This window comes from Phodopus roborovskii, unplaced genomic scaffold (genome assembly GCF_943737965.1).
Source record: "Phodopus roborovskii unplaced genomic scaffold, PHOROB, whole genome shotgun sequence".
NCBI classification, from domain to species: domain Eukaryota; kingdom Metazoa; phylum Chordata; class Mammalia; order Rodentia; family Cricetidae; genus Phodopus; species Phodopus roborovskii.
Window position 1 is genome coordinate 35,765,961 of NW_026125295.1, and position 14,439 is coordinate 35,780,399.

Consider the following 14,439-nt stretch of genomic DNA (forward strand, 5'->3'; position numbering starts at 1 on the left):
CTTGAATGTCTGGTAGAATTCTGCGCTGAATCCATCTGGCCCTGAACTTTTTTTGGTCGGAAGTGTTTTGATGACTGCTTCTATTTCATTGCGGGTTATAGGTCTATTTAAGTTGTTTGTCTGTTCTTGATTTAATTTTGGTAAGTGATAATTATCCAGAAACTTGTCCATTTCCTTTGAATTTTCAATTTTTGTGAAATACAGATTTTCAAAGTATGACCTGAAAATTGTCTGGATTTCCTCTGTGTCTGTTGTTATGTTCCCCATTTCGTTTCTGATTTTGTTAATTTGCATGTTCTGTCTCTGCTTTTTTCGTTAATTTGGATAAAGGTTTGTCTCTCTTGTTGATTTTCTCAAAAAACCAACTCTTCGTTGCATTGATTTTTTTTGTATTGTTTTCCTGGTTTCTATTTTGTTGATTTCAGCCCTCAAGTTGATTATTTCCTGGCGTCTACTCCTACGGGGTGAATTCGCTTCTCTCTGTTCTAAGGCTTTCAGTTGCACTGTTAATTCTCTTATGTGACTATCCTCTGTTTTCTTCATATGGGCACTTAGTGCAATGAACTTCCCTCGTAGCACTGCTTTCAAGGTGTCCCATAAGTTCGGGTATGTTGTATCCTCATTCTCATTGAATATTAGAAAGTCCTTAATTTCTTTCTTTATTTCTTCTTTGACCCAGGAGTGGTACAATTGCACATTGTTCAGTTTCCATGAGTTTGCAGGTTTTCTGCTATTTGTGTTGTTGTTGAATTCCAATTTTAAAGCATGGTGGTCCGATAAGATACAGGGGACTATTCCTATTCTCTTGTATCTGTTGAGGTTTGTTATGTCACCTCGTATGTGGTCGATTTTAGAGAAGGTTCCATGTGGAGCAGAGAAGAAGGTATATTCTTTTGTCTTTGGATGGAATGTTCTATAGATGTCTGTTAACCCCAGTTGAGACATAACTTCTGTTATTTCTTTTGTGTCTTTGTTGAGTTTCTGATTTGTGGTCCTTTCTAGTGTTGAGAGTGGTGTATTGAAGTCTCCCACTATAAGTATGTGAGGTTTTATATGAGCTTTGAGTTTTAGTAGTTTTCTTTTACGAATGTGGGTGACTTTGTATTAGGGGCATGTATGTTCAGAACTGAGACTTTGTGTTGATGAATTTCTCCAGCGATGAATATGAAATGACGGTCTTCATCTCTTTTTGACTAATTTTGGTTTGAAGTCTAACTTGTTAGATATTAGGATAGCTAAACCTGCTTGCTTCTTATTTCTATTTGATTGGAAAATCTTTTCCCAACCCTTTACCCTGAGGTAATGTCTATCTTTGAAGCTTAGATGTGTTTCTTGTGTGTAGCAGAAGGATGGATTCTGTCTTCGTATCTATTCTGTTAGCCTGTATCTTTTTATATGTGAGTTAAGACCATTAATGTTGAGGGTGAGTAAGGATCATTGATTGTTGATGCTTGTTTGATTTAGGTTTGTTGTTGGCAGTGGTATAGTGAATATATTAGTTCTGCTTTACCCTTGGTTTCTGGTGTAGTTGGATTATCTGTTGCCTACATTTTTGTGGGTGTAGTTACCTTCCTTGGGTTGGAGTTTTCCTTCCAATACTTTCTGTAGGGCTGGATTTGTAGATACGTATTGGGAAAATCAGGTTTTGTCATTAAATATCTTGTTCTTTCCATCTATAGTGATTGAGAATTTTGCTGGATACAGTAGCCTAGGCTGGCATCCGTGTTCTCTTAATACTTTTAGAACATCTATCCAGGACCTTCTGGCCTTGAGGGTTTCCATGGAGAAGTCAGGTGTAATTTTGATAGGTCTGCCTTTATATGTTACCTGTCCTTTTTCCTTCGCTGCTCTTAATATTCTTTCTTTATTCTGTATGCTGGGTGTTTTGATTAGTATATGTCGAGGGGTCTTTTTTCTTTGGTCCAGCCTATTCGGTGTTCGGTATGCTTCTTGTACTTTCATGGGCATGTCCTTTTTCAGATTTGGAAAGTTTTCCTCAATGATTTTGTTGAATATGTTTTCGGCACCTTTGAGCTGGGCTTCCTCACCTTCGTCTATGCCTATTATTCTTAGGTTTGGCCTTTCCATGGTGTCCCACATTTCCTGGATGTTTTGTGTTAAGGATTTGTTGGATTTATGATTTTCTTTGGTTAATGAATCTATTTCTTCTAGTTTATCTTCTGCGCCTGAGATTCTCTCTTCCATCTCTTGAATTCTGTTGGTTATGCTTGTGTCTGTATTTGCTGATTTTTTGCCCAGCTTTTCTATTTCCATCATTCCTTCAGTTTGTGTTGCCTTTATTTTCTCTATTTCAGTTTTCAAGTCTTGAACTGTTTCCTTCACCTACTTAATTGTTTTTTCTTGGCTTTCTGTACTTTCCTTAAAGAATTTGTTCATTTCTTCCACTTTTTTGTTTGTTTTTTTCCCTCCATTTCTTTAAGGGATTTTCTCATATCTTCTTTGAGGGCCTCTATCATTTTTATGATGGTAATTCTTAAGTCGTACCCTTCTGCTTCCTCTGCTTTGTTGTTGTGTTCCATCCTAGTTGGTGTAGATTCCCTAGATTCTGGTGGTGTCATGCTTGTCTTTCTGTTGTTAGGTGTTCTCTTGTATTGCCGTCTTCCCATAGCTTCTTCCAGTAGGTGTTGGTGGGGTCTCCCCCTCTCTCTATGGTACTTCCCTGATGGGCTTATGTGGGTCTGAGATTCAATATCTCTAGCTCTGTGTGGTCCAAGCTCTCTAGGAGGTTTCTCCCAGGGATCCAGGGATGGGGTCAAGGATGAGGATCCAGAAGAAGATGCCAGCAGGCACTCACAGTGGTCCTTTGGCCAATAGCTCTGGCCAATAGCTGGCGGAAGAGGACAAGGGCTGAGCTGGAACTTGAGAAGGTTTTGCAGGATAGTCGGATCTCACTGGAAACTGGAGCTCTCCAGCTGAGACCTCTTTCTTTGGCAGAGGCCCGGATTTGGGGGTCAAGGTTCTTGCCTGCAGGAACTCAGAGTGGACCCGCAGAGATAGGCGGATCTCTGGGAGGGGCCCAGGACTCCAGCAGAGGACTGGAGGTGGGGTCAGAGACCAAGCAGGTGGAAATTATGGGTGGTCCCGCGTGGATAGTCAGGTCTCCTTTGTTCAGAGTTGCTCAGAGAAGTCTCCGAAGTAGGGTGGACTATTGGCTCCACCCTCTGTCCCAGTGCTCAACCAGAGCAGCAGGACCATGGGTGGGGTAGGGCACAGGGTAAGGGGGTTAGGCTGGCAGTGGGGATGGGTGTGGGTGTATCAGAGCTCCAAGGGTGCTCTCGATGTGGACCGGAGACAGGAGCAGCAGGATCAACAAAAAACAATTTTTCACTTTGTTTTCTCTTCATGGATTAAAGCATACTTCTGAAGTAGCTTTGCTATATTGAGAAAATGATAGAGCTTTTATAGTGAACTGATCTAGTACAATGACTTAATAATTTAAAAGCTAACATATGCACCATGGCACCATGTGTATTAATTACTCCTTAGAAGATTATCTGCATTGTTGATTATATAACATACACATTATAACACAACCAAGTAGTTACCATGATTTGATGCCTCCTTGTGAAACACACACACACACACACACACACACACACACACACACACACACACACACAGAGCAAATGCAAAATTTGCTTTGCAGATAGAAACTTTCAAGTTAAGGAGTAATTGGGATATTAACTGTACCCCTGAAGTTATGATACTATTGACTATAAACTGATGGGCTATAATTTAGATTTTGACACCAAAAATCAGTATAGAAAGAAGTAATTACTTATGCACTTAAGTTTACTTAATATCAGAACAAACCTAAATAACTTTCTGTATTAGCTCTTACTACTTTATTGAAGGAAGTAATGTGCACTCTTTGTGTGGGGGTAGAATAGCAGGAAAGATAATCAGATTGAGGGTTCATGGTGAGACACTGTGACAATAATAGAAATTAATGACTATAAATCCTCAGGGGCCTGCCATAGATCCCTGGCTTAAACAACATTGCTAATACCATGCCCTTCACTCTATGCATCTCCAAACCTCTTTCAGTTTCAGTGTTAGGACCTCAAAAACATTTATTAGCTGGACATAGAATCATATGCCTAAGCTGTTTGGGGAACAGAGGCAGGGGGAATCAATTGAGCGCAGGACAAGACCAGGCTTGAGACTCTGCTTCATTTATTTTATTATTAATTGGGGGAGCACAGATACCTCAGTGTTTAAGACCCAGGTTGGGTTCCCAGCTCACAACTGCCTGTAACCACAAGAGTATCTGCTTTCACATGCACATGTTCTGACACAGTAATGCACACTACATGCATTAAAAATAAAACAGATCTTTAAAAGTGTCAATAATTATCTAAACAAAACTATATTACTGGTGTTATTGTTGATACACTCAGTTCTTTGAAGTGACATGAAAAAAATGATTATAATTATCTATTAAATAGAGTTCATTTTTAGAGTAATTTCAGGTTCATAGAAGAAAACTGAGCAGAAATATAACCCTGCCCAGTTTCATGACTTCCATTGACGTTAACAAAGCAATACTTCAAAATTCTAGTTTGCAATAGGGTTCACTTTTGGTGCTATATGAACCCCATGCTCACATATGCATCATTATCTTATAATACAGAATAGATTCAGTGCCCTAAGAACCCTTTGTGATCTGCCTGTTCTCCCCGCTCTTCCTCCAAAGCCTGGCAACCATGAATCTTTTTGCTATCTTTATATTTATACCTTTTTCAGAATCTCCCAGAATTGGAATCATACCGTGACCCTTTCGATACAGTTATTTCAGTTAGTGTGTGCTTAAGGTCTCTTCCATGTTTTCCCATGGTTTGATGGCTCATTCTTCTTTATCACTGACTTATGACCCATTGTTTGGAGGGAACATTGTTCACCTAACAAAGGACTTCTTGCTAGTATCTGTTTGGACAATTGAAGTTGCTTGTCCATGTCTGTGTTCAGGTTTTTATATGTGTGTAATTTTCATGTTTTAGGAGTAAATATCAAGAATATGAATAGTTTTGTGAGAACTGCCAAGTTTACTTCATAGTGGTAGACCCATTTTGCATTCTCACCAGCAGTGGTGAGTTCCTGTTATCTCTCGCCCTTGGTGCTTCTGGTAATGTCCTTGTTCTAGATTTTTACCATTCCTGTCCTATGGCTTCATCTCATTGCTGCTTTAAGCTGTTTACCCCTGAGGACATGTGATATGAAGCATCTTATATGGACTTATGTATACTTTTTAAAAAGTGTGTTTTTTTTTATTTTAGTTTTTTTCCCTCTAGGTGAAGAACCTATTGGATTTTTTGTTGTTGTTGTTGTTTACTTTCAATTGGGTTGTCACTTCACCATCTGCTTTTTCAGGACAGACTTGGACCTTGAACATGCTAGTCAAGACTACCGCTGAGTTAAACTGCCATGGGTTCTTAATTGTCTTACTATTGAATTTTAAGAGTTCTCTCTGAGTTTGGAATAATAGATTATACCATATCGATCTATTAAAAGGGTTTAATCTATCTACCTCAAGATCCAGCTATACCACTCCTGGACATACATCCCAAGAATGCTCTACTGAACCACAAGAACACTCGCTCAATTATGTTCATATCACAAACTTTATTCATAATAACCAGAAACTGGAAACAACCTAGATGTCCCTCAACCAAAGAATGGATAAAGAAAATGTGATACATTTATACAGTGGAGTATGGCTCATGTGTTTAAATACAATGACATCTAGTAGAGGGATAGGGACCCCAACTCAGCCACATAATCTCTGACCTACAATTTTCCCTTCCTATAAAATATGTTGGAACAAAGGTGGTGCAGAAATTATGAGATTGTCGAACCAATGACTGGTTCAGCTTGAGAGCCATACTATGAGAGGGAACCCACACCTTACACTGCCTACAGTGTCAGGACCCAGAAGCTGAATGGCTCAGAGACATAGGATAGAACAAAACATGACTGGTTAAAAAAATGTAATGAAATGATTCTTAATGATATTGTACTATATTCACAAGTCATTACCTAGCCCAGCTACTGATGCAAACTGATGTAGAGATTCATAGCCAAACATTAGGCAGACCTTGGGAAATCCTGTGGAAGGTAGGGAGGAAGGATTATGGAAGCAAGGGACTAAGGACCCCATGGGAAAACACAGTCAACTGACCTGGGCTCATGGGGGCTCACAGAGACTAAACAGCCAACCAAAGAACTTGTATGGGGCTGATCTGGACTCTCTGAACATGTTATAGTTGTGTAGCTTGGTTTGCTTGTGAGACTCACAGAGGGAGCAGGGGCTGTCTCTGACTCTGTTGTCTGCTCTTAGGACCCTTTCTTACTTTTTGGGTTGTTTCATTAAGCCTTAATAGGAAAGGAGGTCTCTAGTCTCACTGCAACTTGATATTTCAGGGCTGACTATACATGGAAGGCCTGAACTTTTCTGAAGGGAAGGGAGAGGGAGTGGATGTGGGGGAGGCAGGAGATTGGTGAGAGAGATTAGGAGGAGAAGAGGGAGGGGAAACTGTGATCAGGCTGAAAAAACTAATTAATTGACTAGTTAATAAAAAATTAAGAAGTGCTTTGTCCCACTCTGTGGCTTGTCATTTGATATCTCACATTTTTGAGTTAAGTTATATATCATTCTTTAGGCTTCCCAAACCGGACAGATAGTAATTTAAAATTATTGTATCCTTACATGTTAGAGGTAAGATGGCCTTATAAATATATTACGTTACAAAAATAATACATTTTTATCAAAGCCATTTAACCTGCTTCTTAGAATGATCAGTCACAGACGTTTGGAATTTTTAATTATTTATAAATAATTGGTTCTAATTTATTATTATTACTATATTTTATGTTTTTCATTTAGATAATCATTTTTATCTTAAATATTGTTGAGTAAATATTTATTTATTTTTGCAGTTAGTATGCTGTAAGTTGGGAGAGGAAGAGAAGGAGGTTTCTCACATGAGAAACATTGGTACCTTAGTTTACTCTCTATTTCCTTTTTGCATTTACAATCATGTCAGTTTGCATAGTTCTCTGTTTTAGTTGAATGGTCAGAGGCAAAGTAACTATTGTTTTTTGAGTATGCATGTAGCTAGTTTTCACCAGAGCCCATGAAAAAGTTAATAAAAAATGTTAACATTTTAGCCATCATCTTCATTAGTTAACTGTTTAAGTGAATTGCTGAATTATTAAAGCTGGGACCTTGAACCAAGAAAAGTCCTTATGTGACAAATGTGGATGCTCATTAGTGTCCATTGTCACTATTTGTCTGGCTGCATATTCCCCAGCATCCTATGCTGAGTGAGGCTGACTTGGAAGTGTAAGAGGAAGAGGCTGGCTCCAGAGTGATTTATGAAAGTCTCCTTCATGTGAATCATTATTCTATGATTAAGAATGTTGGCATGCTTCTAAGGGTGGATCTGGTTTCTGTGTCATCATCTTTGGGACTGTCTTCCTGAAATGAGCTGTGATTAGACAATGACAAAAAATTTTATTGTAAAACTTGCTAAGAGCTGGGATTGGCTTTTACAGCAGTTTGTACAAGGTACAAAAGACAAATTATACTGGAGATAAGAGTGAGGAAGAAAGGTACACTGGGCTTAAAAATGATAAACAGGTACAACATAATAACTAGTCTTGTAACAGTCATGTTGAGTAATAGATAGAATGATACTTTCAGTGGTTTAGGTAAAAAGAAGGCTCTTGTAGAAGACTACAGCATGGAGATTCACCTCAGATATAAAGCAAAGCTATCACATGCTGATGAGCCTTTTCTGATAAAGGTGGTGGTTTTGCTTATGAAGATACATATTTCCCTGAAGGAATAAAAGTATATGGAATACAAACCAGGTATCTAATCTTCAAACTCATAAAACCGTATTCAAAATTAGACTGATTTTTAAAAAGTACCGATTTACAACTATGGATGGTCACCCGTGGGGTTTCCTATGGCCTTGGTGGCACCAACCACACCGTCCCAGCCACATGCTCAGGTTTCCTCATGAATAGGGGAGCTGCATGAGATTTTTCTCACATTATTGAGAGGCTGACCACATGCATACTTGATCTGCAAGGAGAAAATTATCCATCATGGAATGTTTCCTGTCTGTGATGGTCAGTAGAATCATGTCACACCACCTGCTCAGTGACTCTGACAACCTGTTGTAATAAAATGTTCACTCTGTTGACTGGAAGAAGGAGCATAGGAAGGCAGAGTACAGAATCTCCTTGAACAAAACTGTTCAAAAATGGAGCTGGCGACTGAGTGGTGAGCAATGTATTCACAGGACTCTCAGTGTTAAATGAACACCTTCCTCTTATCTCTGTGATACAAGCAAGAAGTGTGGGTTCTGGGTCCAGCTGTTGAAGTGTGTGAGTCCAGGCTCTGACACATCTGGGCTATGTCAGCTGGGCAGTACCACTCATCTGGGCTTCAGTTATGAAAGAAAGGGTGAAGATTCAGTGAGAAGTTGCATGAAAAGAAGTCAGCTTTGGGCTTATCAAATATTGAGTATTCAGTAATTACAAAATCGGTGTGTGTGTGTGTGTACTATATGTATGTGTTCATGTGGATGTGTAATTACATGTGTGCAGGTGCATATAGAGGTCAACACTGAATATCAACCTCAGTCCTTCTTAGCTTTTTGAGACAGGGCCTGTCACTGAACCTGTTACTCATCACTTGGGCTAGGCGGACTGGCCGGTGAGTTCCAGAGATTTGCAGCACTGAGGTTACAAGCCAGTGCCCCGTGTCTGTCTTTTAATTTTCTCTGGAGATTCAAACTCCGGTCCTCATGTTTGTGTGGCAGGCACTTTACACACTGAGCCATGTCCCCAGGTGCCAAATATTAAATATTATTTATTACAGACGTTCAATAACATCATTGCCACAACAATGATACACACTATGTGTAACGAGTATGGTTTTTCTGCCCGCCGCCGCTGGTCTTGTCCCGCCGCTGCTCCAGCCCCAATTAATACACCGAGACTCTGTATTTGATATTATGCTGTTGGCCAGTTACTAGTTTCTTATCGGCTAGCTCTGTCTTAATTATTAACCGATTTCTATGTATTTCCACGTGGTCTTACCAGCAAGAGGCGGCTAGCGGTTCTATTCTCTCCAGACTCTCCATCTTGACTCCTCCTTCCTACTTCCTCTTTCCTCCTTGTCTCCTAGTCCCTCCTATCTTCCTTTCCTACTGGCCAACAGTGCTTTATTCATTAACCAATATGAGAAACATATATACATAATGGCATCTCCCATCAACTATGCATGCCACATAGTAATTATTTTGATTTGTAAATTACCCAGTTTTCATCTACATTCACCAATAGCCACAGGAAACATACTTTGACAGCTAGTTCAGTTCAGGACAAGTTCACTTCATCAGGAACCAGACTCAGAGCTTCTTTTAGGCAATAGTCTACACAAAATTAATAAGCATAACATATACAACTAGAGGAAAGGTCTGGTTTTCTGACTCACAAGTTATAGAAAATAATCTAATAAGATTCCCTGTTCTTGTGGGTATGGAATACTAATTATTTTCTAGTTTAGGGAAAGATACAATAATGGCATGACAAAAATGCAGACAAATGGATCATTTAGTATTTTTTCTAACAGTTTTATTAAATATTTATTATAATTTAATGCATTGTTTTAATCTGAATCTGAGCCCCTGGATCATTTGGACACAGTGGGCTGTGGAATTCAGCCAACATCTGAATTTAGGCATCTTTCAAAGATTTATTTTTGAACAGCTTCAGTGATGCTTAAGATGGCAGTGTTTGTCACTTCACATTCAATCTTGAGTCAGAGCTTTCTTCATTGTAGCTCAGATTCATAGAGACCTCCAGGGGGCAGGAGTATAGTTTGGGAGATAAGACAGTTTGTGCTTATTCTAGACCTTAGATAAAATAAAAAGCCTGTCCTATAATTTTGGTGGTAATTATACTTTATACGCTTAGGTTACTGTTGAACACATTCAGTCAACAAACGTTTAATGAACTTCTTGTATGTACCAATTATTGTACTAGGCTCAAAAAGATAATGATATACACCACAACCCTTTGAAGAAAGCATTGACAAGAGCTGGGTAAAGGCACTAATAATTATATTACAAAAGATGCTGTAACTGAAGCCTAGACAAACATGAGAGTTAGAACCACCTCATAAAAATTTTCATCTCCCTATAAACAGCTTTTATGAATATACACACATTCAAAGTATATTATCTATTAATTTATATTAATGTTAATGCATTATATAATCATAGTAGAGTTTTCTGCTGGAGAGCACAGATTTGTACATGATATTGATATAAGCCAATCTGTCTGAGATGGACATAAAATGTTAGTGGAATGTGCTTCTTCTAGGTAAACAAATTAAAAAGTCCATTGACTAAAAAGTGTGTCCATGGAAACATTTAATTTCTATTGGATATGTATATGTATATATCCAAAATAAGGTGGTACATATATACATCCATACACACACACACACACACACACACATATATGTGTATATATATATATATATGTATATATATATATATATATTTTATCAAGAATGATCAGGGGAAAAAGCAGTGAGAGTCTGAACTAGACTCCACAATTCCTACTTTAGTCTGTTCTGTTTCTTTTATGATTAGAAACCAATGGCCTGTGTCAACGAAGTAGATAAATAGTTAGTGGGAAATGTAGGTATAGTTACTGTAAGAACATGCTGTAATTTTAAAGGCCAGTGAATATTTACTATTAGTTACAAAGCTCATATCAAGTAGCTAATAACTTTATAGCTAGTAGTAAATATTTAATATCAAGCATTTGTATAATATTTGAGCCTTCTGATATGACACTTGAGAGTGCACTAAATTTTAATCTGCCTTTTAAATGTATAATTGTGGTAAAACTTGTCAAATGCCAAAAATATCATGAGATGAGAACATGTCACTAATTAAGAAATGTTTTGATATATGAAAAGTCAGAGCTAATTTGGATCAAATAAAGCCAAAATATGTAGACAATCATTAATTCTGGAGTAATAGCTAACTTGGTGTTTGTTATTTACAAAGGATGCCAACAGAGTTGCCCTGCTAAACAAGTTTGGATTTGCCACTCCTGGTTTGGATTGAAACTATGAAAATGCTCCTAAGATATCTTGTGATATTATACAAGCCATCTAAAAGCAATATAGGTAGTCTTCAGTTGTTGTTGGACCGTGTTCCAAAATTTTGTTGCTGAAGTTATGTCACATGTGGCTTCAACTCTGCTTTCCCTACAACATAGTGAATGAACTTAGGGTTCAATGGACACAGGAAAGAGAAATTAAAAGTTAGACTTGGAACGTAGTCACAAAGAGTCTACAGTGTTGTAGAAAAAGCCCATCAGAGGCCTACACTGAAGTGCTAATGCCTTCCCTGATATCCAGGGGTAACAGGAACCTGCTCAGCTCCAAGCTATGACTTGTAACTCTTGGATCAGGGCTACCTGAATTAGGATTGGTGTCATGGTAAATTGAGGTGGTGGGAGAAAAATCCACTTGGAACCTCTCCATGGGCAGTAAGTTCTTTGAGGGCCAAGACAGACAATGTATTATTTGTCTTTGAGCAGAAGTTTAAGTGTTCAGAGTTTTGCAAAGATGGGAGTTTTTAGGTGGCTGCTGCAAATTGCCTAGTAGTGAAAGTCATTAATGCACAATTCATCCTGTGAATAAATTAGTAGGGTGGACAGCATCCAGGAACAACAACAACAACAACAACAACAAAAAAGGGCAGTACATTTGAGAAATGCTTCAAAATGCATCTACTATCAGATATAAAATGGACATCCTCTGAAGTAGAATGAAAGTTGGTAAAGATGAGTTACCATTATTACTTCAATTGATTGATTACCTGTTATCAAAACCCTGCCTCTTGTTTCCAGAAATTTTGAATGATCTCTGTAATTTACAAGCATTTATTTTCTGGGTATCTCCAATTAATGAAGCCTTCCATCAGAATGATAAATGTTTATTGTGTACCTCTTTGGTATGATATAATCCTAAGAAATCAGTTTATTTAGCCACTGGGACTCAAAATTATTGATTTTTACAGAAGTGTTTGGCTGCAAGCAACAGAAAACATAGTTCATAGTAGCATATTAATAAATGAATGTTTTTGATTTCTTGCATTCATAATCAGAAGTCTGGAAGCAGAGAGTGCTGGGTTGGTATAGTGCTCTAAGTAGATTGAAAATATCACTTATGTAATTTTCCAAACAATTTTCATCATTTCCCCCATGTTCCTTCCATACATTTGTCATGGAATTTTTACTTCAGCTTTTATTTTTACATTATTCTATTAAAATATTCATCTTGGTTACTGATTACTGTTTTGGTGTCTCTAAAGGCCATGCCCAGGGCATTCCCCCTTAGCCTTTCCCTCTTGCTTTATCTCCCTTGGAGAGGTGCTTGTTAAACACATGTGTATTTCCATCCCTAGAATGGATTTTCAGTGCTCTGAAGCTTCACAAGGAGAAAAGATATATTGGAAAAGCAAAAGTCAAAATGTTGTGCTTTCAACCATTGGAAATGGAAGGACTCAGGGCCCTGCCTTTTTTATCTGGATAGCTGTGACTTAGCGGCATGGAAGAAGGGATCACAACCTACAGGCTCAGTTCTTGGCGTAGGAGTCACTCACTAAAATCTGTATGCCAAACAGTTAACGATAAACATTTTCACTTCTAAAATGAAGTTCATACAGTCTTCCCTACTATACCTGCAGATGCTCAAAGAGTTGATGAGTGGGAAAGACTTTATGAGCCATGTCGGTATGAGAAGCTTAGTAAACTGTAGAACCTCCATTGAGAAGTTCATCTGGGGACAGAATGACAAGGGAAGCAGCAGAGGACCAGCCACTGGATGCTAGTCACAGTAGTCACAGTCCAGACCAGTCAGGCCACTAAGCCACCTCTGAATGAAATAGGAAGGCTAAGCCTTTCACTAAGACAGAGGAGTGGGGAGGTGGGAGAGATAGAGAGATAGAGACAGAGAGAGAGAGAGAGAGAGAGAGAGAGAGAGAGAGAGAGAGAGAACCTAGATCAAAGTCTGGTTAACCTGCTCACTGCAGATAAGATCTCCAGAACTCCACATTTGGGGTGCAGTCAGGACAGGTTCTAGAAAAGTGTGCCTAGAGTCTTGGTGTCATGGAGAAGGAAAGAATTCATACTGTTTGTGAGAGAGGCAAGCGATGACAAATTGAGATGGTAAGGCTCAGGTGTGGGTAATTTGTACAGACCCTAGTAAAACTGGCATTTCCAGGCTCCCATGGTTAGGTGTGGCCACACAGATGGCTTTTACTTAACAGAGAGACCAGAGTTATTCATTCCAGTTGTTTTTTGCCTGGGGTATATAGACTTGCTTAATGAAGAGGTGAGTAGGGAAACTATGATGTAAAAATTAGCCACTAATATTTATAAATAAACTCTGAAATAAACACTTATGGTAAAAGTTTCCACATTGAAATTATAGGATTGCTACTCAGTTTAGAAACTAAATCCTTCATTTTAGGAATAAATCCCATCAGCCCTTAAAAAAAATAAAAAGTGCCCTCTTTTACATTTCCCATCTCATGAAACTAAGATTTTGTTAAGCTCCACCCAGTTCCTTTTTGTGGTGTTTGACTCATCCCTAATTATTAGTTCTTCCATAGAACAACTTACCCTGAAATGGAACAACGAGGGAGCTTTCTTGACATTATTCTTAAATGAGAAAAAAACTGAGCACCCAGAGTCAGAGAACCACAAATTAGTCATGGTGTCATGTGTTACAGCCCACTGAGTGGCACAGACATTAAAGATGTATGGCATCCACATCTGTATGGTAAGCGAGGTCTGGAGGAATGGAGCTCTTTGTGTCTTCTCCAGGTCAGTCCAAAAATCCCGTTGTTCCTTATAAGTATTTAAAGCATTGTTGAAATTACAGGAGTGTTTTGGAGCGGGTGTCAGCACCTTCCGTGTTTCCACCGGACTTCATCAGGAAGGTGAAGGAAATCCTAGTGACTCGACTAGTGTAATTATGTGAAGCCTCCAGCAAAAGTATTATAGAACACCTTAATGCAGTCAGTTTTCCTAAAGTCTGGTGACTCCTTGTGGAAACGTTAGGAATCTTCCCTGAGTTATGTCTCAGCCTGGTAGCCATTCCTCTTCATTCTTAGGAAGGGAAGTGCTGTGACCTACTACCTGTGCTACATGGCTCCTGTGTAGCACTGTGAAAGGACAGTTTGTGCACCATGTTCATTATAATAGAGGAATGTAAATAGGTGAGATTACCACAGAGTGCGCGCGCGCGCGCGCGCACACACACACACACACACACACACACACACACACACACACACACACCACAGGATTTTAGCA